The 22444-nt window shown below is 51.3% G+C and overlaps 2 pseudogenes; one reads left to right on the forward strand and one right to left on the reverse strand.

Moving 5' to 3' along the window:
- The first annotated feature begins 196 nt into the window (after nucleotides 1-196).
- LOC114700299 lies at nucleotides 197-10190 on the forward strand (annotated as a pseudogene).
- A 4111-nt stretch (nucleotides 10191-14301) lies between these two features.
- The window catches only part of LOC114700315, a 29350-nt pseudogene continuing 21207 nt past the window's right edge, over nucleotides 14302-22444 (reverse strand).

The raw sequence follows: 22444 nt of genomic DNA on the forward strand, positions 1-22444 counted from the left end.
TTAAAGGTGTGAGTGCCACCATTTTCTAGCCTTTGTATCTAGTGGCTGTCTGTTCTCTGACCCCAGATAAATTTATTAGAGTACACAATATTTGGGGAACACAATACCACCACAACCATGTTCAAAAGTGGCTGGTCTGAGCTGTAGGAGTTGTGTATGGTCTCTGATTCCTGTCCTGTTCCTCTCAGGTGTGGACATGTCAGAGGACACTAAGGGTCCTACAGAGCCCCTGGTGGGGTCCAGAGCCTCTGGAAGGACCTCAGGGTACTCCTGCCTGATACAGAGGGGGAGCTGAAGCTGGAGCTCAGTGAGAAGGTGGACAGGAGCATGACTATGCTGCTGCAGCAGGCTGTGGGCCTGTTCTATGCAGGACATTGGCAGGAGTGCCTGCAGCCAGCGAGGCCATCCTGGACTACTCCTGGGAAAAGCTCAACACTGGCCCTGGCGAGATGTAGACAAGGAATGGCGCCGCGTATACTCCTTCGGCTGCCTCCTGAAGACCCTGTGCCTCTGTCAGGCACCACAGAAGGCCACTGCAGCGGCCGAAGCGCTGCGGGTGTGTGACATGGGCCTGTTGATGGGGGCAGCGATCCTTGACGACATCCTTCTCAAAGTCATCTCAGTCTCCAGGCATACCTTCTCCCAGGAAAGCAGCCTGCCTGTGGCCCCCACCAGGACCAGCCTGCCGCCAAGGTATGGGTCTCTGTCCATTCTGAACCGTCCAGCAGCCCAACCCATCTTCTAGAAGAATCCAGTCCTCTCCCTGGTACAGTCTCACCCAGGCAGCCTCTCTGCTGAAAAGGGCATTGTGTTGATTTGGGGAATGGGCAGCTGGACCACAAGTCTCTGCAAAGCAGTGTCTTTAGAGCGGGTGGTGGCAGCTTCATTAATCTATGGGAGGCCCACTCACAGGGACTAGGCAGAGCCCGCCTGCTGCAGCCTCCTGCAAACTGCTTCCAGGCAGCTCTGAAGGAAACCCAGCATGCTTCTCACCACCTAGTGGGAAAGCTCCTTCAGCCAGCAGACCAAGGTTCAGGGGGCCAGTGTGTTCTGCCCCTCCAGGCCTCATGGAGTTGGCCTGGGGTGTCAGTGTCCCAGAGTTATTCTAAACCTGGAGCACAGCTTACACACAGACCTCAGCCGGCTTCAGCTGCAGTGGCCTCTTCTCTAGATTGTCAGATAGGTCCTGAGCCCCAGAGAGGAAAGCCAGGGCTGTGTTGGATACCAGCCATGGAATTCTGCACTGTTTCTCATGTATTTTCTCAGTACTTTCCTGCAGGTCTAGAATGTCCTGTTGAGTGTGATTTCTGTATAAGCAAGATGTGATGGATGTCATTAGCGCATGAATGTGACCACAGTGGAAAGAGATCCACAAGCCAGGAAGAGAGGCAGGGTTGAACCTTTCACCTGAGGAGTTGAATGGGTCGGTAGGGAAAAGCTGAAGCCACTGGCCTCTGTTTACCAAATGAAGAGAAGCTAGGCATAATGGCACACATCTGTAATCTGAGCACCTGGGAGGCAGAGGCACAGGATGGAGAGCTTGAGGCCACGCAGGTCTACAATGAGATTTCACCTGGAAAAAAAAAAAGTGAATAAATAATAACAACGTTAAGTTACAAATTAAGAGAGAAGCAGCCGGCCTCAGGGACTGCCAGCAGCCAGTGTTTATGTGGTGCCTGGTGCCTTCTGTGGGCCCTAGGGTTGTGCACTGTTTCACTCTTTAGAGAGCACGACAGTCTACAGTTCAAGAGACAAATGTGTTCCCTTTGACCTAAGGGTACGCACCCCCATCTTCCCACCAAGTGTGTCCCAAGGGGATACAATGGTGGAATCCTGCCCAAAGCGGTGGGGTGCAGGATGCATAGCCAAAAAAGAGAGAGCACAGGCTCCTAAGTCAGCCTGCCTGGGTGCAGTTCCCATGCTACACCCCATCTGGTCAGACAGGGTCCCTTCCTCTCTATGCCTCACAGTCCCTTACTGGAAGATGGCATCCACTTACCAACTTCACTGGGCACCCCCAGTGGCCTGGATGAACTGGCTGAGCAGGTACACAGAATATCACCACCTCCACCCCAGAGCTGATGTTCCCATGAGGCTGTAAAAGAATCTTCTGTTGCTAGAGGAGGGCAGAGGAGGCTTCTGTGGGGGCTGTACAAGTGCCTATGCTGAGTGTGGCGATAGTGCAAAGGAAGCAGGTCAGTGCCCGCCGGCCAGTGGTCCTGGGTGCCACACGTGGTGCTCTCATCACCACCAGTTTACAGATGAGGAATGGAGGCCAGGATGTCACCACCAGTTTACAGATGAGGAAACGGAGGCCCAGGAATGGTCAGTGACCCGCTCAGCTTACCTGAGGGAAATGATAAGGAAAGCATGGTGCAGCCACTGGGTGGCAGTGTGGAAACTCGTAGGACAGTGCCTGGATGCAAGGCACTCACTCGTCGGGACCTCGGCCGCCAGCAGTGCTCTAAGATCATGAGCCGGCTGAGAGCAAAGGGTCCTTGGCTGGTGAAAGCAAACAGTATAGAAATGCCATCTACTGCCGGGTGCAGTGGGCACTCTGGAATCTGAGGCAAGGGATTCTGGGTTCAAGGTCAAGTTGGGCTTCCTAGTGAGACCCTGTCTCAAAAACACAAAACATAGCTCAGTGTAGTGGTGAACTTTACCCCTTGCACTTGGGAGGCAGAGGCAGGTGGTGTCTGTGGTTTTGAAGCCTGCCAGGGCTATATGTTGAGCCCCTGTCTAAAACAAAACATGGGACTGGGGAGACAGCTCAGTGAGGAACTTACCACACATAGAGGAGCACCAGAGTTTGATCCCTAGAACCACATAAAAATCTCAGCATGGTGGCGTGTACTCGTCATCCCAGAACTGGGGAGGTGGAGACACGTGGATCCAGGGCTTGCAAGCCAGCCAGCTAACTGAATCAGTGAGCCCCAGGCCAGAGAGAAAACTCATCTCAATAAGGTAGATAGTGCATGAGAAAGAGTAACACCTGAGGTGGTCCTGTGCCACACACATGTGCGCACACAAGCACACCCAGATCAACACAAAAAAGAAAAGCTGTCTGCTGTTCGTAATGACACCTAAGACATCCTGCCAGTGAGACAGACTCCAGAGACAGACAGTGATGCAGACTCCAGAGACAGTGAGGCAGAGACAGACTCCAGAGACAGTGAGGCAGACTCCAGAGACAGTGAGGCAGACTCCAGAGACAGACAGTGAGGCAGACTCCAGAAACAGTGAGACAGACTCCAGAGACAGCTGCCATCTTGCTTTGTTTGGATTCTAAACAGAAGGTGAGGTGTGACTCCAACTCAGCTCCGGATGTGGCGTTAGAGCGGCAGTACCCAGGCTTCGATGCCCAACCCTGCAGCACTTCAGAAGCACTTCTCGTTCCTGGGAGGCCTGTGATCTTGGAGGGTGTGGCTGACCACTGGCCGTGCATGAAGAAGTGGAGGTGAGTAGCCACTGTAGGGAACTGAGGTCCTTCCTCCTGAGTGTCCCAGGACTCTCTGAAAACCTCTTTGGCCACTCATAAGTCACCACCCTTCAAAAGCCCCTTGATTGGTCGCCAAGGATCAATGAAGTTGAAGTGGATACTCTGGGGCTGGCAAGATGGCTACAAAAGCCTAGTGGCCTGAATTCAAGCCCAGGGACCCACAAAGGTGGAAGAGAGAACCACAAAGTTGTCTTCTGACCTCCACACGTGACACAGTGGCATGCATGCCTCCCAGCACATGGAATAATGAATTTTTCAAAATTACCTAAAAATGTGAGTTATCCAGAGTTCTGCAGGGGTCTAAGCTGCTTGCTGACATGTGCTCACCCTGAGCAAATCCTTAAGCATGCCGGAGTAGCTGGCTCAGAGATGTTAGGTGTTAGCTGGGTGGTGGTGGCTCACGCCTTTAATCCAGCACTTGTGAGGCAGAGGCAGGCGGATCTTTGTGAGTTTGAGGCCAGCCTGGTCTACAGAGAGAGATCCAGGACAGGCACCAAAACTACACAGAGAAACCCTGTCTCGAAAAACCAAAAGAAAAAGAACTGTTAGGTTGTTAATACCAGATCTCAGAAATCCACAGGTCTTCCTTCTCCAGGCCCTGAGGCCAGGACTGGAATCACCCAGGAGATGGCTCCTCCTGGGATTTCAGAGTATCTGGATGCCTGAGAGCTGCTGCCTGAGAGAAGTGTGAGGCTGCAGTCGAGAACAGGTTTTAGAATGAGGGGGTACACTTGCCTCCTCCTTCCCTGTTCATGGGTCTTGTCCTCAGATGCAGCCCATTGTATTTCAGAAGCACAGTGGGGCTGTGAGTGAGCATGTGGGCTGCCTGGCACAACCTTGTTTTCTCTTCCTATGGCATTGGCATTACAGTGGGGAGCCTAAGTAGTCATGAGATGACTTCAGACACGGGGCGTTCATAGGTCCTTCACAAACACTGTGATGTTTCCTGTAAGGACTGGAGAATCCTGAGATTCCAGCATCCACAGGTCGTGTAAGCAGTACTCTGGGCATTCTACAAGACGACTGTAGCTCAAGGGAGTGGTTTGAGTTGAGTTGGCCTGTTGTGAGTGTGTGGAGGAAGTGGCCTGAGACTCCAGTGAGGAATTCTGTAGGAGCACAGCATAGCAGTCATGCTCCAAATGAGGCAGGTACTGGCATCACTCCTTTAACAGATGGGAGCAGGGACTCGGAAGGTTAAGTAACTCACTAAATGGTTCCTGCCCCACCCTAGGCTATAAGAGTTCAAAGCCAGCACTTATCTCTCTCTCTCTCTCTCTCTCACTCACACACACACACACCACACACACACACTGCTTTCCATCTGTCCAAGGTTTCCTCAGCTCGGTGACAGGTGAGAAGAGTGAAGTTAGAATCCTGGACAGCAAAGGTAGTCAGCGTACAGTATATGTGACTGATGTGACTGAGGTTGAACCTGAGGCTGGCATGGTGTGGGCAACCATCTAGATCCATACGCAAAGCACATCAGCTGTGTGGTCTTGGCAAGTAGCGTCACTCTATGGTAAGACCTCTGTCAAGAGAGTGAGGGCAACAGTGGTCTCCACCTCATGAGGTTTTGTGAGTATGAAGAGAACCAAAGAAGTTCATTCCTAGATGTCAGTAGCAAGGATGCATGCTGGTGACTGTGGTGACGGTGCGATGCCTGCTCTTGCAGTCTGCAGTACATCCAGGAGATTGCTGGCTATCGCACTGTCCCGGTGAAGTGGGTTCAAGGTACACAGATAAAGACTGGTCCCAGACCCTCATGACCATCAATGAGTTCATCCACAAATACATCCTGAGTGAGGTATATGGAGTTACTATTTAACAGAGGGACAGTATGACTGAACTTAAAGGCAAGATTTATGTCTCGGACATCTCACCACGATTTTTAAAATAACTTCTAATGAAAAGCAGTAGCCTAAGCACTACACCTGCATTGTTTTCTTAAGGAGAAGCTGCAGGAGATGTCTGCATGGAGGTCACTGATCACATCAGGCTCCAGGTTGGGCAAAGAGCCACACAGAACAGTGGTGGGTGGGCCAGGGCTGGGGCTCAGCAACCAACTAGGCAATAGGCCATCTAGAGGTACCTGAACACAAACTAACCAATGGTCACCTCTACTTTCTTCCTCTGGTTCAGGCAAAGGACGTTGGTATCTTGCTCAGCACCAGCTATTCGACCAGGTAAGTCTGAGACCATGTTCCTACCTGTACCCCCATCTGTGGACACCTGGACATGGCAGAACCCGCAGGGCAAAGAAAGGAGCAGAGGAGGAGCCTATTCAGTCTGACTCAAACCCATAGCAGATGCACCAGGAAGTCCAGGAGTGACTGGCTGGGTGGCCGCAGCTTGGCCCAGGGCTCAGCCACTGCATTAGCAAAAGCTACTTAAAGGTTTACTTGGGCTCCTGACTGAGGGGACACAAAGGCCTGCAGCAGGCTGGTCACACTGTATCCAGTCATAAGGTGGAGATGAATTCTGGTGCCCAGCTGCCTTTATCCCTTTTATTCACTCTGGACTTCGGCCTATACGATGGCACTACCCACATTCAAGGTGAATCCTTCCACCTTAATTAAAGCTCTCTGGAAACACCCTCAGTACACATACTCAAGGTATCTAACTCTAAACCCCAGGCTAGAAGGTAAAGCTGCTCTTAACTTTAAGATGAGTTAGAACTGTGTAAGGCTGCTTCAGCCAGATCATGCTACTTAGCTCTGTCCCTCAGCTCCCCAGTTTTCCTCTGCTGCTCATATCCACCTCAAAGAGGAGTCTGAACAGCCATGAATTCTGGGGACAGGGCACAGACTGTTTTCTAAGACCTTTGTGTCTATAGAAGCTTAAGCTATTGCCAAGTCTTGGAAGTCTCTGGCCACTACCTTGGCTTGTCAATAGACCCATCTCCAGAGCATGTATTCTCTGAGTCTCTGAATCCTTGGCCAGTGATTTTGATGAGATTCAGCCAACCAATCACCCTTCAGAAATCCTGATGGCATCAATCAGGAACCAACCAGAGTTATGCTTAGCATCCAGTGCAAAGACCTGGTGCCATTCAATCAAAACACTAATGTGTATGCGAGGAGCCTGGGGTCTAAGCCATGTTGTGGATTGTGGAACTATCCAAGACTCCCTACAACACTAAGCCCCTCCAACGACCAGCCTATAAGCAGCGATTTTTACACTGACCACTCGAGACAGAGAAGTAGCTGATACAACCTCCCTGCTGGAACATTCTGGTTTCCCACCCAGAGGGGCAGAGAATGGTCTTTGGTTTTCTGACCTGCAAGAGGTTGTAGTAAGGTCACTTGCTCTCTGAAAGCTCTTGAGTTTCATGTTTCCATTCACCTTGAGGTTGAAAAGTGCCCCCAGGACCTGAGGTGTCAGGCTGCCTGGTGCTAGGGGCTGAGCCTGCACCCTTGGGCTCAGATCCAAGTTGCGAAGGGCCCACTGTGGGTAGGGGCTTTCCAATAAGTAGCTTCTTCATGCCAAGGCCACGGCTCTTCCCAGAAGTTAGGCCAGCACACTGAGCCCCACACTGAACCTGACAGTGGCATATTCCCTGGCAGAAACCACCCCCAAAGCTTTATGTATCACCACATTGTGTACCTATCAAACATGTCTCATTAGGTAGCACAAGCCTGGCTGTGAAAATCCAGAGCCAAGAAAAATCCATGCCACTGTTCCAGGGAGATCAGAATGTAAACTGTTCAGAAGGTGTAGGCAGCCAGGGGAAGTAGGGCAGAAGCAAAGGGCATCTTGGAGGCATTTTCCAATGCCACCTGTGGTAAGCTACTCACTGCTACTCCTGAGAGCGGCTGAGACCACAGCCTCCTTGAAGAGTCACTCACCACAAAGGAACCAGTTCCCACGAGGCTCTTGAAGTCTTGCACTGCTATCAGGTTGCTGTGTGGATCAAGGTCCAGCAGCCTCTCATATCCCCCACTGCACCAGGCCAAGGTTTCAGCCTCTGCTAATGTCATTAGTGGAGAATGTTGACGGCTGGGTCAGTTCTGCTCACTCGCTAATAAGACCCAAACCCCTGCCAGGCGGTGGTGGCGCACGCCTTTAATCCTAGCACTTGGGAGGCAGAGCCAGGCGGATCTCTGTGAATTCGAGCCAGCCTGGCTACCAAGTGAGTCCCAGGAAAGGCGCAAAGCTACACAGAGAAAACCCTGTCTCGAAAAAAAAAAAAAAAAAAAAGACCCAAACCCTTCCTTACACTAATTCGATTCTGAGTGCCTGCCTTGTCCCTGTTAACTGGGAAGTGTGTGTGTACTTGGCCCTAAAGCTTTCTTTTCTGACTTCTGAACACTGCTCAATAACTCCTCCCTTCCCAGAGTGAGTCTAGTAAGCAGCCTACTTTGCTGTCTTTGTAGTAATTTATTTAAAATACACCAATTGTGATTTCTTAACAGGTAGTAACTTTTGAAACCCATCCCCTCCAGAGATCTGATAAATATCTAGTGCATTTGACTTATTTCTGAAACAAGGTCTCACTATGTCACTCTGGCTGACTTCCAATTTGTCATGCTCCTGCCTCAGCATTGCAAATGCTGGAATTACAGGTATGCACCAAGCACAATACCTGTGGTTGTTTTCTAACTGTGTGGTGACTCACACCTTAATGCCAGCAGAGGCAAGTGGAGTTCTGTGAGTTCGAGGTCATTCTAATCTATGTGGTGAGTGCAGGCCAACCAGGGCTACAAAGTGAGCCTGTCTCAAAAGCAAAAACAAAACAAAAAGACATTACTCTTTAATAAATGACAGGATGCTTTTTTCCCCCCATTTTGGGGTATAGAGCAATACCAGGTTTCTAAAAAGAAAAATATCTATGTAATATAGAAATAAATATGAAGTAAGATTATAATTCTATTATTTATATCTTACGGTTTTATTTATTAGAATATGAACCTAAGCTGGTAGGATGACACATACCTAAAACACCTGTACTGAGAGGCTGAGGAAGAGGATGAGAAAGAGAGAGACTGTCTCAAAATGAATCAAGGAGTGTATTTGGCTGTCAGGTATCAGCTGGGCCTGGCTGCATCCCTAGCCCTGGCTTCTGCTTTCTGTACTACCCTCAGATCCAGAGTTGAAGCAGGACATCAGCATCCCTGATTACTGTTGCCTGGGTGACGGGGAGGAGGAAGAGATCACTATCAATGCCTGGTTTGGTCCCCAAGGAACCATCTCCCCACTGCATCATGACCCCAGCAGAACTTCCTGGTCCAGGTAGGAGTTGCTGCCAGACAGAACTAGTAAGGAGCTTGTTGTGGTAAATACCCATAATCCAGCACTTGGAGCTTCAAGTCTGAGTGAGCTATGTGAGACCCAGTCTCAAAGGGATTGGGGGTGGGGAAGGGGGTGAAAGGATGTAGACAGAAAAAAAAAAATAGTCCTGAGGCCCTAGGTAGAGCTTCTCCAGATCAAGTCTGCACCCAAGTGGGATTTCTTGAGCCAGATAGGAAAGCTCTTGGGAAGAGGGCCTGGCACATTCTAGCAGCCCCATGCTCGCTCTATCACCTGCCAGCCACCCTTTCTCCCACTGCTAGCTTGCACCTGTGGATAAGGGCTGATGGAACAGGTCTCTCAGCCACTGACAGATGTTTCCAGAGACTCGGTCAAAGGTCTGTCACAAGGGAAGCAGCACACATCACTGCTTAAGAACTTGTCACAGGCTAAGTTGCTAAAAAGACTTAATAAATGAGAGCATTCTTGCAGAGCATTGGGCCAGCCCTGCAAGGCAGCTCAGGAACGGCTAAGAGCCAGGGCCCAGGAGCCCACTGCCTGGCATGGTCACCAGCTGTCATCTTAGTAAACTCGAGCAATTCACTTTGCCTCTGTTTCCTCACAAGTGAAGAGAAGAGGAAACTCCCCTGAGATTAAGCCAGGTTCACACTCAGTGCTTGGCTGAGCTTAGCTGCATGCAGAACACTAATCTATAAGGCACCGAAGGCGAGCCTTCTCGGAATGTCAGAGCATGTGTGGGATGAGGCAGCAGGACACAAACCACCAGAAAGGCCTGGAAAGGCAAGTCCACAGGCCTGTAGTCAGCAGGCCAGCCTTGCTGTCCTGAAGCTGACGGCCTCTTCTCTCCCAGGTATTAGGAAGGAAGTACATCCGGCTGTATTCCCCGCAAGAGATCTGAGGCTGTGTACCCTCATGAGACACACCTTCTTCATAACACCAGCCAGGTGGGCACACGGGGAATCGGTGACATGGGCCTGCTGTCCGTTGAGACTAGCAGGTGACTTTTCTTGCTTTCTGCAGGTTGATGTGGAGAACCCAACCTAGAAAAGTTCCCCAAGTTCGCTGAGGCCCCATTCCTGTCCTGCGTCCTGTCCCCAGGAGAGACCCTCTTTATACCTGCTAAGTATTGGCATTATGTGCGTTCCCTGGACCTGAGCTTCTCAGTCAGCTTCTGGTGGTCATAGCCAGGGCCAGCGTGCAGAGGACCCACAGAGCAGACGCCTCACCCAAAGGCAGTGAGCCCAGTGGGAAGGTGCAGGCCCTGGCTGCTGCGGGACTCCCAGTCCTGCCCCCCAGCCACTCTCTGTGAGCCACATGTGTGGCAGGACTGCTATGTGTACCTAGGCCATCCAGATTACAGATGCTTCATTCCTTTTCATTGTAACTTAAAATTTTTCAACAACATGAATAAAAAAAAAATTCTAAATTAAAAAAAAAAAAAAAAAAAAAAACTTTTCTTCAACAAAATTCCCGCCAGGCGTGGTGGTGCACACCTTTAATCCCAGCACTTGGAGGCAGAGCAAGCGGATCTCTGTGAGTTTGAGGCCAGCCTGGGCTACCAAGTGAGTTCCAGGAAAGGCGCAAAGCTACATAGAGAAACCCTGTCTCGGAAAAAACAAACAAAACCAAAAAATTTACCCAGCTGCCTATAGCAAGGCAGGCAACCAAAGAGGCACTGGGAAAGGAAGGGCAGGAGGAATTGGCCCTAGAAGGAGACACCCCCGCCCATGGGCTCTCTTGTGGAAGTACTGAAGGAGGGAGCCACATGTGTCCCACAAAGGTGCTGGCTCAGAGAAGCAGAGACCAGAGCAGTCAGGACAATGAAAGGGTGGCCAGGCAGGTGTGGTTAAGGCCAAGGGGTGCACAGTGCGTGGAGGGAGACTGGAGCCTTGGGAGGCTGGCAGTCCAGGCTGCAACTAAAGGTAGTTTAGGTGGGCTGGATTGAGCTCTGAATGGATGGCCTGGCTTACTGTGATCAAACCCATCCTGAACTAGCTTATGTAAACCTGTGGGTTCCTACAGCACTCCTGGGTGGCTCAGAACAGGTCTGGACTGTTCCCGACTTCCCCTCCTCCACCTCTCTGATCTCCACATAGTGTCAGTTTTCCCTTTTCTGGAAGGCGGAAAAGGCAACTCTGACTTCATCTCCTCCCCACATCTTGACCCCCGGTATCAATGCTGGTCCCTTCAGTTCAAACCAAGAATCACCAGTAAGGTGGCTAGGCCTTGGCAATCCCTCTGGCTTCATGGATGGCTGATAATTGACAGGACCAACCTAGCTCCAGCCCCACCCAATCCCACATGACAAGGTGACCAGGCCAAGGAATCTGAGCTTGGTCACACAGGGCTTGGAGTCTAGACCACCACAGTATGGCTTTTTAGACAGCTAGCTTTGGCAGGGAGGGATGTACAGCAGGCTGAGGCAGCCAGAAGCCTGGGGAGTAGGTAACGGGCCTTAGAGGTTGCATCCTGTCTGCACTGACAGTTGCTTCTGTAATCTTACTTGGACAGTTAGTACAACAGCAGTGCCGCTTGGAGCAGTAAGGTAGTAGGCAGACCAGCATTCCAGCCCACAGAACCTCACGAAGAGCCACACATCCCCAGTGGCTCAAGCACTGGCACACTTTGCTAGATGTGGGTTGGCTAAGTGGCTTCAGCTTCCTGCAGCGGCCTGGCCTTTACAGTACCACCTGTGACAACCAGCAGGTTCAGTACTGTCCTGGCCACTGCTGAGCAGCAGATGCCATCACCAGTGGGAGGCAAGGAGGATGGAATGGCTCTACCTATGGCAGGTCCCAAGGTTGCTGAAAGCCGCATTAGGGCTGCCTTGTGCTCACTGGGAGTGTGGACTCTCAAGCTGACTTTGACCACAGAGCCCACAGGTCCTTCAAAGCGAAGAAAAGAACAAGTGTGAAACCATCGGCCTGTCACTTCACATGGCACATGGGATCTGCTCCACACAATGGTCCTGGGCCAGGAACTGGAGACATGGCACTCAACTGTGTGGGCTTCTTGTCCTGGTGTTGAACACACCATGGAGTAGGGGTCAGCGAGGCCAAAATACGATAACCTGAACTAAGCTAAATGCAGCCGACAGGGTGAGAGCTAGACAGGGCAGCAAGGGGCCGGTAGGACATGGCTATGTGGCTGACAGTGGAAGAGAAAATGATGAGGATAGAACAGGACCTCAGATGGCTGGCGTTTAGGACCCACTCCCAACAGCAGGGACAGCAGCCCTCCTGCTTGGGTTTTGTTTGAGATTTTTGTTATCAACTTAACACAAAGCTAGTCATCTGGGAAGAGGAATCTCAATTGAGAAAAAGTCTTCAGAGTGCCCTGAGGCAAGTCTGTGGGCATGGTCTTGACTGATGATTGCTATGTGAGGGCCAGCCCACTAGAGCAGTGTCACCCCGGGCAGGTGATCCTGGGTTGTAAAGAGAGCTGGCTGAGCAAGCCACAGAGAACAAGCCAGCAAGCAGCACTCCACGGCCTCTGCTTCAGTTCCTGCCTCCAGTTTTCTCGTACCTTGAGCTCTTTGCCTTCGTGATGACTACGAGCTGTAAGGAGAAATAGTCTCTCCTCCCAAGTTCCTTTTGGTCATGGTATTTATCACATCAATAAAAGTAAACTAGGACAAGCCCCAAGAGGGACAACTAGGCCTGGGAAAGGAAAAGGAAGGAACAGCGGAGCTGGAACAGGGTCAGGGCTGGGAGTGGGTGAGGCCAAACTGGTTTGAGATGCCACAGTGTAGACAAAGACCTGCAAGTGGAAGGCTGGGAGCTGGAGAAAGCAAGAGGAGCCTGGTCTAGTCAGTGATTCCCACCCAGTGCACCAGTGACCAGAGGCAGTGGCAGAGGGGCAGGACAGACTGCAAAGGCCTAGATGGACATCAGACTAGATCTGGGATGTGAGGGTCTTGGGTGGGGAGTGTTGGTCCGTGTGGGATGCTTACACTGACTGGTTGGTACCATGGTAAAATGTTGGAGACAGGGAGACAGGTGGCAGGACAGAAGCTATCTCCAGGGCTCCTTGGTCACTGAACTGAAACAGGATAGGCAGGCACTGTCATCCCAAAGCGGGGACTGAAGAGGCACCTTGCCCAGTGCAGACCTGAGGGCAGGCTACAGGGACTACCCCTGAGCTACACCTTGAAGGCTCTGAGAGTGCAGGGCATCCTGGACTGGGACTCACGCTCCCCACCCAGAGGCCCCAACTCCAAGCCCTGGCTTTTCTAGATGGGTTCTGCTTTTCTGACAGAGTTTCAGCAGAGGCAAAAAATGGGGTGACCTGTGTGTGACATCACTGGAACCACCAGCCTAGCCCCTCTAGAAGGAACCTATGGCCTGATCTTTCCTCATCTGGGCCAGTATGGGTTCTGACATGTTGGAGCAGAATAGAAGCAGGCAGGGAACCACAGTGTGCAAGAGCTGATCAAGGAAGGGTATTGGGTACTGCAGTGGTGAGCCCAGGACCAAAGGGGAGGAGCTGAGGAAGGAAGGAAGAAGGAAGGAAGGAAGGAAGGAAGGAAGGAAGGAAGGAAGGAAGGAAGGCTGGCTGAGGTGAGCGGATGAGAACCATCACTGTGACTCCTAATTCAACCCAGTCATCTGAAATCAAAACAGGGTCTCAGCAGGGTGTAGCATGTGACTGTCAAGGAGAATGGAGCCAAAGGCAGAGCAGCTGTGTAGTGGGTCCTGCTATGACCTTGAAGCACTGCCCCTGGGACATGGCTTTTTGGATGCTTAAGATCTGAAATGCACACGCGCTGTTCTCTCACTCGTGGTTTTAGATGCTGAGACGGACCAGGCAGAAGAACAGCATGGACCATAGCTCGGCTTCCCAGACCCTACAATAATCTCTCGTGCTATATTGAGTTCTTATCCCCTAATAAATCCCCGTCCTTTAAACAGACTCCATGGATTTCTCACCATACCTGGCACCCAACATGGGTTGGGTGGGTCCTCCCTGGCCCTTATCCATGCAGATAAACTGCCAGGAGAGCTAGCCTCTTACTCCTGCTGGCTCAGACCCTGCTTGCCTCCAACCGTGGATCTCTCGCCATACCAGCTGCTAAGCTGAGGGGTATGCTCTGTTTGACACCAAACAGCAAGGCTGACAGATTTGAGACCATGTAAATCCAGGACAAGGAGCTGACGACTCTCAGCTACTTGCTGAAATAACTGTGGCAGATGGGAACAAAAGCCCCATGGGAACAGCACAAATCAAGTCCAGCCCAGCCTGCAAGAGGCTACTGCATTTGGACCAGAGAATGCTATTTGCTGTGGACACCAAGGCCAAGATCATGGACCAAAACCACAGCAAAAGCAAAACCACCCAGACCAACACAGAGACACCTGCCCAGGGCTGCCATTCTGTCACTCTCGGCATGGGGAACCCAGCCCCACACAAGCTCGAGATTGCTGACACAGCAACCATCAGAAACATTACTAAAAATGTGTAAGACAAAGTTCACAATGAGCAGTTCATGTGCCATGTGATGGCCAGCGCCCTGTGATAACGGGCCATGAGGTCAGCCCACCAACAGCCGGAGCCACTCAGACGCAGCTATGCTGACGAGTCCGCAAGGACTTTCTGCTCGACTTGAGACGCCAGCCTCCCTCTCCTTCTCAGGGTCGAAGACTTCTTTTACAGAACAGAGGGAACACATGAGTAGCATGATGAATGGGACTGACCACACAAACACAGCTACGTCCATAGCTATTTCTTCATGAGAGGACCTGTCCTATCTGTAATATTCACTGCTAACCCTCCTCCCCCAGCACGTGAGCCAGCAGCAAAGTTCACTGAGGAGCTGGAAGTAGCTTTCCATCCCACTTCCTGAGGCTATGAAGAAAGCCTTGTTTGGGACTCACAAGCCTGAGGTCTCTATGGATTCTAAGCCCTTTAGAAAGAGCAGGCAGTCACTTTCACCTGTGCTTCAGCAGGCCACCAACACTGACCTTCATGCTTGGAGTCTTCCTCAGCCCTCCTTCCAAAGGTGCTCTTGTGCCCAGCCTCAGAACTGAGGCCATCACAAGGCCACCCTATCCCCTGGCACTCTGGGGGCCATGTACCTGTATGTCATGGGGCCAGTAGTCATTACAGTGGGCAGCGTGGTTCAAGGTGACTGGAAGTACTTGGCCCACGCAAGGCAAATGCATCCTAATACACACACGTCTCGCAGCTTGACCCTGAAACAAGAAAGCCAATAACCATGGATCAAGACATCCCTAAACTTCACAAACCTTCAAAAACTCCAAGAAAATACTAGCAGGCTGGAGATTTAAACTTCCTACTGTAGGCCTGTACTACAGAAATTTGAACAAGTGACATAGTGGGAGAAGCTGAAAACCTCACTCCACCAATCCCTGTAGCTCCAGACTCAGGCTGGCTGCTCAGAGATCCCCAGGTGGAGACAGACATAGAGCTTGCAGTAGTTGAGTGGCAACATGTATCAATGCTTTAGATCAACACAAGCATGGGGTAACCACAGACTCCACCCCAAGCATCTGACCATGAAAGATCACAGGCACCTGTGATACCATCACAAAGCTCAGCATGAAGCCTGTTGAATTGTGGAAAGCCTGCAGAGCTGCAGTGAGAAGCAGAATGTGGTACAGAGAGACATCTGTCACAGAACTACTAAGACTTAAGGACCCTTTCTCCTGAAAATTATCAGCCAACACCCACAAGCACCTTGGCTAGAACGGAATGCCCAGGAGAGAACTAGGATGTGCCAGCAGTGAGGTGTCATGGCCTGTCCAGAAGGTGCCTGCTCCTGGGGAGACAACAGTGGAGGCCCAGTGGCTGAGCATCAGGACCCCCGCTCCCACACTACCATCAGTACCTGGATGAGGAGGCTGTGCAGATGTTGCATATCTTCACAGCATCGGTAGGTCTCTCGATGAACTGCTCCATCTCCAGATGCCCGGCCATGCAAGGTGAACTCCCCTTCCTTCTGCGGGACACAACACACCCACACGCTGGCTCAGTGCTGACTCCCCAATCCCACGGCCAGATACAGGAGAACAAGTCTGATGCTCTAGTTAACTGCAGCTGTCACCAATCCCAGCCAATGTCAGCAACACCCCCCCTCAGCCAAACCTCATGAAAGGGAAACTAAGTAGAGATCAAAAAAGACAGTGAGTGAGTGAAGATCCTGTTACCCTCAGACCTCAGACATCCCTTCACCTTTACAGATGTACAACCCATGATCAGACAGTGGAGGTGAGATCCTGTTACCCTCAGACTCAGACCATCCCTTCACCTTTACAGAATGTGATAACCCCATCTTCCAGCTGCCCCACAAGTAGATCACAGTCAGCGTCTTCAGCAAGGGAAGATGAGCCAAGTAAGAGAGGCTTTTTCCAATGAGGTGACTCAAGACAACCCCAGCCAGGTGCCCACTCTCCTACCCTTTCACCAGTGCTCCCACATCACGCCAGCCCTGTCACTTACAAATGAAGCTGGAAGGAACCCCCATATTGGTGAGTGGCAGAGCCTCCAAAGGAAGTCAGGCCTCCTGCCTCCATGTCGTGTACAATCCACTCCCCAGGAGCTATACAGTTACATAACGAGTAGCAAAACACCGCCACCTATCCAGGCAGAGCAAGTCTGCTGGAAGGTTTCATCACAGTCAACAATCAGCAACGTGGACGCAGCCACATCACGGCTCTCCCTCTCTTGGATGAGAAGCTGGAGAGCCGCGTGGAGTCTTGGTGGCCCAAGGGGAGCTGTGGCACTGAAGAGAGGGAGGCTGAGAGACAAGCCCCAACGTCCTCCTGCTGTCACTGACTGAGTTTGGGACGGTACACACCTCAGTTCCCTCCCACCCACCACATGGTGGGAGTTGCTGTGGACGCTGGCTCCTTTCCAAGCAGAAGCTTGGGGTCCATCATGAAGGGCCTGTAACACAAAGAAGTGAGTGGAGTGGGCTAGAAGGGGGCAGGGAAGGGGTTCAAAACTAGGAAGGCCTTTGGACACAGAGACTGGAGTCCTGAGCAGCAGATTTTGCTAGTAGACAGAGACTGGAGCCTCCTCGGTGTGCAGGAGCACGGCTGACTCTCAGTCCAGTGCCTGTCACCTCCCAAAGATCTCAGATCAGAGGCAGTCCACTACTTAGCCACCATAACCCACCTTCCCTGCTCTTGAGCCAGACCCCACTAAGGGAGCCAACCTGGCATGTGGGAGATGTGGCTAGTCTGTGGTGGACCAGGCTCTGATGCCTGCACTTACCACCCTCCAGTCCAGAGCCTCCCAGTGGACCACCAGCTGAGAGTACCTCAGAGCCAAGCCAGGCCCCAGGACAGAAAAGTGCCCTTGAGCGATACATGTGGAAGCCTCTTAGCAGATGCAGGCTGCATTCTGAGGCTAAAGGTGACTCTAAAACTCAGTCCCTCTGATCAAGGAACTGGCTGCCCAGGAAGCTGGTCAGGGACCACCAGCAACCAGTCATCAGTCCTTCAATAGTCCCCCACAGAACTCACAGCCCGCCTGCCAGCTGTCTAGCCAGAAAACACAGCCCGAGACAGTGGAGAGCACAGAGGTGCTCTCCCAACCACACACTCTACTGCCTGAGCCATGCCTTCCTTCACCGGTACACGGTAAACAAGAACTCCAGAGGTGCCCAGTGGCAGGCCTGAGAGATGAGGGGCTGATGGTCCAAGGCAGAGCAGCTGCACACGTTCTGCAGCACTCCCCTCCACAGTAGCTCACAGCATTCTTCAGAACTCGCACCAAGCCCAGGTAACAGCTCAGCTTTCCCTGCAGAAGCAGAGCCAGCTCTCCATTCTGAAAGGAGGGTACCAGAAGGACCTGGATGCCATGGACACCATGGTAGCCTCAAACGCTGGAGGTGAAACCTTCCTCTCAGCACAAAGAGCTGGCAACACTCTGTCCAGAGTGAGCAAACGTTTGTACTACCATTGTAATTTTAAGTACACGTCTGAACTCCATCTGCTGGCCCAGCCACCCATTCAGCAGCATTTACCGAGCATTTACAGTGTCAGCACAGTCTGCCACGGGCAGTGAGTCAAAGCCCTGCTCTCAAAGTCTGCTCAAAGAGAGCACACCAAGAACATTCCACATGAACAAACCAGCCCAAGACAAAGACTGATCACGGTATTGCTACAGGCACCTAACAGGCTGCTACCTGGCTTCACGACTACGGTGTCAACATGAGCAAACCACCAAGCTGTGCTCAACACACACCATCATGGACACACAGGATGTCCCCAAACTCGCCCTCACTCCCGATGGCCACTCATGCTCTTCCCAACCAATACCCAGGATCAGAAGTGTAGCAAGTCCCAGAGAGGAAGCCTAAGGCGACTGAGGCCACAGATGGGCCTCGGCTATGGTCTGACTTCCCTAAGAATGGAGGCCAACCAGCACTGCAGCTGGGCTCTTGTGGGCGGAGCTGTGATCAAAAGCCAACCTGATCTAGGCTGGTATGCAAACAGCATGCCTTTTATGGGGCAAAACTTGGGCATTGGCTTCGCTCCAGCCAGGAGGCTTCATGGCAAAGCCTGCTTCTCTCCCAAACCCACCGTCTACATGTCCTCTTTGCACCTCTAGGGTCAGTGTCATAAGTGGAGACCGAGAGAAACCGCCCACACAACATCATGCTGACCACAAGCCACCAAGAGCAGGCACTCCAAAAGGCTCCTCTGCAGGGCCCAGCAAAGAATTCACACCCTCACTCCGTGCCAGGATTCCTTTCTGCCCATGGTACAGGAATGAAAGAGCAGTCACCTCACCAGAAACAGACCCAGGCAGTGGTAGGCCATCTCATCCGCAACTTGCCCTTTATCTTACCTACTTTTTCACTGCTGGACTGAGCAACTTATAGAAGAGAGCACTGAATTTGGAGCTCACAGTTCTGAGGGTTAGAGACCACGACCATCACGCAGACAGGCATGGTACTAGAGCAACAGCTGACAGCTCACATTCTGATCACAAGCAGAGGCAGAGAGCACACAGTGATGATGGAGTCTTTGAAACCTCAAAAGCCGCGCCCCAGTGACACATTTCTCCAACAAGATCACACCTCCCAATCGTTCCAAACGTCCCACTAACTGGGACCAAGCATTCAAACATATGAGCCTGGAGACCATTCTCATTCAAACCACCACACAGTGCCTCTGCCTACACCAGGCTCAGATGAACCCTTTAGTATTTCAGCCTCTTCTACCTGTGGCTGCAGCACCCAAACAGACCGTGTAGTGTCAGGGAACACAGCACTCCTCAGAGTCACGAAAGCTTAAAGCAAGAAGGAACCGCCCACCACAGCTGGGCCTGCTCAGCGACATTAGTTGGATATGATGTGGATTTGGAAGAAAAACGTTTGCACTTCACGTGAACCAGGCCAAAGACCATCAGTACCTCAATCACCACTTGCTCTGCAGAACTTCTGTAGCACCTGCTCCGCTTCCTTCTCCTCATCTTTTTGCCTTTGAGTGATCGACCAGTTCAAAATGTTTGTAGAAGAAGCAAAGCCAGTTTCTGAGTCAACAATCAGTTCAACTGCAAGAAAAAGGTGCCTCATCATCTGCTGGACCGCAAACTCAGCACCTAAGCCACCAGCCAGCCCTGCAGAACGGGCTAAAACGCCCCCACGCAGTCCGTCTGGCACACACTGGCCCACAGACAGCCCTTCAGGAGGTAATTTAAATACAGACGTCAGTAACATGTCCAGTCCAACTGCTGAATGACTGCGTCTATCACACCACCCAAGTAGGGTTCTTGCCCGCCTCCATCCCCTGAAAGAGAAGAAGAATACCGGCACAACGAAGCAGCACCTCTCCTCACTCAGAGTGAGGACAGACCAGTGCAGTCAGAGAGAGGCGGCATGGACTCGGGTGGTTATGCACTTCTCTAAAACTTCTATCTATGGCAGGACAGGTGCCTCCCAGCCTCGTTCTCCATGCCTTTGCTGACACCAGGATCATCATGAAACCATAAAACTAGAAAGTCACCTTCCTGAAGGGCTCAGTCAGGTGGGCCAGAGAGGGCACCTTTCTTACCTTTCCAATAACTGCTAATGCTTCCAGACTGAGAACCAATGTCTTAGCCAGTGTGACAGACGGACTGAGCAAACTGCTCCAAAGCTCCAGACCAAAGAATGGGACCTAGCACATCAACATTCAGCGACTCCTCATTAAAGTGCAGGTCTGGTTCAGCACTCTGGTAGGGCTGCGACCCTGCATTCTAACAAGCTTGCCGTGATTTGTTGGCAGTGGTTTAAGGCCTGAAACTCCCCGTAGACCCAGAAGCTGGGAACATACAGTGACCTCCCCAACTGCAGCTTCCATTTCCTCCCATTACAAGTAAGCCCGGTAGCAATGAGAGCTACTGTACTCACAGCCTTTCTAAACAGTCCAGCTCGTTCTCAGCAAAATCCGTGGCCATTTTGGAAACTGAAGTTGTAGCAAGATTCACCTAAAAATAAATCGCATAGGATCAGGCTGTGTCTCCACCTCAAAGCTGATCACCAGTGGCCCTTTCTCCTCCATCTCAGGAGAGGCATCAGGAATGATCTACCTGTAGAGCCCTCTGCTCCATTCCCAAAATCCACTAGAGGGCACTTCTCACACATACCAGGGCATAAATGGTCTCCCGTTCATCTTCTGTACTCTTTTTTATCTCAATATACAAGACTCCAAACACTGTTATATTGTGATGAAGTCCTCCAGCTTATCTACAGTAGCATTTCCTGGAAATAAGCAGGAGGGGAGATGGTTCATCAGAAAAGCACACACAGCCTGTTTCAATCACTCTGCACCTGACCTCACTGGCAGCCCAGCCAGAAATGTTGGCTCTCTTGGGCCAATCAGTACTATTGTTTCTTTTCTCCCGAGTGCTCAGAGATAAGCTGAGACAGAGATGTAAAGAGGCAAAAAGGCCCCAGAGATTGCTATCTCAGACCACTGAGACTATGGCCTTCCTTCCTCTGTCCCCAGTCTGCGTCCCCAGCCAGTGGCCCTCCACAGCTCCCTCCTTCAAGGAAGCCATCCTGACACACCTGCAAGCCCTGGCCAGCCCAGGCCTGAGTTAAAAGCCACAGCAGGGTAAGAGAGACTCACAGACGCACCGCGGCATAAGAGACCCTGTTCTGAGCATATTCCTTGCAGCCCTTGCCCAAACCTCCTCCCACTGACCCTGCTCAGGCCCTGGCACCCCTCTGAGCACAGACAGGGCTGGTGTGAGCTGTGGGAGCCTGGCTCTAGCTACCAGCAGGAGGCCACAGCCAGAGAAATCACTCTGGGAAGCCAGGCAGTGGTGGCAACTTGGGAGGCAGAGGCAGGTGGATCTGAGTTCAAGGCCAGCCTGGTCTACAGAGTAAGTTTCAGGACAGCCAGTGCTACAGAGAGAAATCTTGTCTCAAAAAAACAAACCAAAACAAAATTTAAATTTTTTTTTAAAAAAAAATCACTCTGTGGAAAAAAAAAATCAACAGAACAAAACAGAAACAGAAAACATGCCACCATTTAAGTTTAAAGCCATAACAAAAACAACAAAATCATACACAGGGGAGAGGCTAGGTTGCTTCCTTGCTCTTCATAGATGACCAAGGCTAGCTCTAGAAAGGAGACTCATCTAAAGAGTCATCACAGGGACCTAAGCTGTGGCCAGTTGGCCTCCCTACAGAAAGTAGGCATTCCAACCTTGTGTAACGAAATAAAGACAGTTTAGAAAGCAAAAGGTCATATTGGTAGCAGAGGACATGCTACATGAAGGACATATGAGGACCCAGAATCGAGGGGTCACCAAAGGAACAGGCTGTGGGACTAATGACCGATCACCACTGTCATAGTAACATAGACATGTTTGCTTGGCTTTCTTTTTCTTTCTTTTTAATTAATACAAGTTAAATGAAAAATCAGAAGTAGCTAATAGGTGGAAACAGTGATGCAGAAGGAAGTCAGGATTCAGAACTGACACTCTCACCTCCCACTGCTGCCTCTAGTCACAAGAGCCAATGCAAAGGGCCTTTCCCTTGAAGCACCTCCCTGGGCACGTGAGATGGCTGTCCACACAGCCCGTGTCCAGTGCAGGCTGAGGACCTTTCTGACCCCGAGCACCAGCTTTGGAAGACTGACGCTGACTCTCACGAGGGAGTCAGGTCTCAAGAGCCACTGGGATAGAAAGAGCACACCTTCCCAGGGAGGGGTCAGTCCACGAGTAGAGGTGAAGGAAGACCGTGTCCAGCTCTGGCTGAGGCCCAAGGAAGAGCCGGCCTTGAAGAGAAAGTTTCACTAGCTTATATACACAGTAGGCTTATGCACTTTACATACCCTGTCATCCTTAAGTCTCTTTCCGGTTCCAGCCCCAAGTCACACTTCGAACAATTTAAAGAGAGAGAGGAGACTGCAAGTCTGTCCACCTGAGCGGATGGGAGATTTACACAGAAAAGATATTGCCAGAAATATCTCTTAAGTACACCAGTGTTGTCTTTTCCAATTGTTGTTGCCCAGGTCCATCTTGCCCACCTGGGGAATAGTGCTCTTCCTGCTAAGAGCACAGGGACTGAATGGCGACCAGGACTATTAATGGATGTGACCCTGCACTGCCCCTTGAGCTGCTAGTAGAAGACCATCTTTGGGGATGGGCCCAATGGTTGGTTTGTCAGTGATGTGCCCTTTGTTATGGGAATGCAGCCTAAAGGCTGGTCAATCCTGGTGAACAAACATTTATACC

This window comes from Peromyscus leucopus, unplaced genomic scaffold (assembly GCF_004664715.2).
Source record: "Peromyscus leucopus breed LL Stock unplaced genomic scaffold, UCI_PerLeu_2.1 scaffold_470, whole genome shotgun sequence".
In the NCBI taxonomy this organism is placed as follows: domain Eukaryota; kingdom Metazoa; phylum Chordata; class Mammalia; order Rodentia; family Cricetidae; genus Peromyscus; species Peromyscus leucopus.